This window comes from Nannospalax galili, unplaced genomic scaffold (assembly GCF_000622305.1).
Source record: "Nannospalax galili isolate Female #2095 unplaced genomic scaffold, S.galili_v1.0 scaffold1082, whole genome shotgun sequence".
NCBI classification, from domain to species: domain Eukaryota; kingdom Metazoa; phylum Chordata; class Mammalia; order Rodentia; family Spalacidae; genus Nannospalax; species Nannospalax galili.
The window spans coordinates 2,418,430-2,420,348 of NW_008348580.1; positions in this window are offsets into that span (position 1 = coordinate 2,418,430).

The following is a 1,919-nucleotide window of genomic DNA, read 5'->3' on the forward strand; positions in this document are numbered from 1 at the left end:
CTTAGCTCTGGAAATTTTTAGTGAATATGTCAATGCTGTTGTAATGAAGTGCTTCTTCTAATTATGTGGTTATTAAATAAATAATTAAAAAATTGTTTTGAACAGGAACATGACAGACTGACATAAGTGGAAGTAATTCTTTAGGAAAAAACTTTGAAGAGAAATTCTAGTGCCGGGGCTATGGTAGAGAGTTTGCCTAGATAGAGAGGAAGGAGAATCAGGAGTTCAAGGTTATCATTGGCTACCTAGTAAGTTTGAGACCAGATGGGGCTCCGTGGGATCCTGCCCCAAAACGACAACAATAATAAAAGCAACAACAAAAAAAATCCTACCATTTGATAAGCCACCATGAATTTATCCCATCTATTTTTCTGTAATATCCTTGGAATGAAGCAACTCTAGCAAAATGTAGCCAAATCCTTAATCCATTGAATTTCTACTTCCATCAAGAGTAAGTGCCAGGGGGCTAGAGAGATGGTTAAGTGGTTAAGAGCACTGGCTACTGTTCCAGAGAACCCAGATACAGTTCCAGCACCCACATGGCAACTAACAACTCTGTAACTCCAGTTCCAGGCAATCCCCTGCTGTCTTCTGGCCTCCACAGGCATTGCATGACACAGATACACTTACATACATGCAGGCAAAAGACTCATACACATGAAAAATAAAAATTAATTAAATTCTAAAAAGAGGACTGGAGAGATGGCTCAGCAGTTAAGAACACTGATTGCTCTTGCAGAGGACCTGGGTTTGATTCCCAGCACCCATATGGCAGCTAACAACTGTCTGTAACTCCAGAGGATGCAATACCTTCTTCTTACATCTTTGGGCATTGCACAACAGGGGTGCACTTACACACATGCAGGTAACACACTCATACACATAAAATTAAAATAATAAATAAAATACTTTTTAAAGTTTTAAGAAGAGTGCCAGGATTTAAAATTAAATAATCACTATATACTATATAAACTGTATGTATGTATGTATGTATGATGTATGCATGTATGTATGTATGTATGTATGTATGATTTACTTTTTGTTCTTTTTGAAATGTAGTCATCTTGCTGTGTAGCCCAAGCTGACCTTAACTCACAATTCTCCCATCTCTACTTCCTGAGTTCAGGATTATAGGCATATTCACCACATCTGGCCTTATGATTTTTAAAAAATGTTTATTTATTTATTTATTTTTCTGAGAGTAGGGGAAAGTGCCACTGCCTTATTTCAGAAGACAACTTTGTGGAGTCTGTTCTCCAGACCTTTATCTAATTCCAGGGATCAAACTGTGATTACTGACCTAATGTGGCAAGTGCCATTACCTACTGAGCCATTTGCTAGCCCATTATAATATTTTAAAACAAAAGTTAACACCTAATAAATTTATTTTAAGCAGCTTTATAAGTTGAGCATGGTGGCCTAAGCCTTTATTCCAGATACTTTATGTAAGAGGTAAAAAAAAAAATTGACTTACAACATGGTAATTTATAAAACAATTTCACCTCATCTCATTTCCCTTTAGAAGGATTTATTTTTATTATTTATTATTTAATTGTGTGTGTGTCACAGTGTGGGTATATGCATGTTAGTACAGTGTCCTCTGAGTCCAGAGAGGTAAAATATCCCTCCTTTGTTGGCGTTATAGGCACTTATGAGCCACCCAATGTGAGAGCTGGCAACAAAACTTGGGTCTTCTGCAAGGCCATTGAGTGCTTTTAACCACTGACCCATCTCTCCAAAGACAAGAGGATAACACATCCCAGGTCAGCTAGTCTAGGCTACATAACAATAAGACTGTCTACAAAAAGACAAAAAGGCTGGAGACGCGGCTCAGTGGTTAAGAGCACTGACTGCTCTTGTAGAAGACCCAGGTTCAAATCCCAGCACCCACATGGCAGCTGACAACCATCTATAACTCC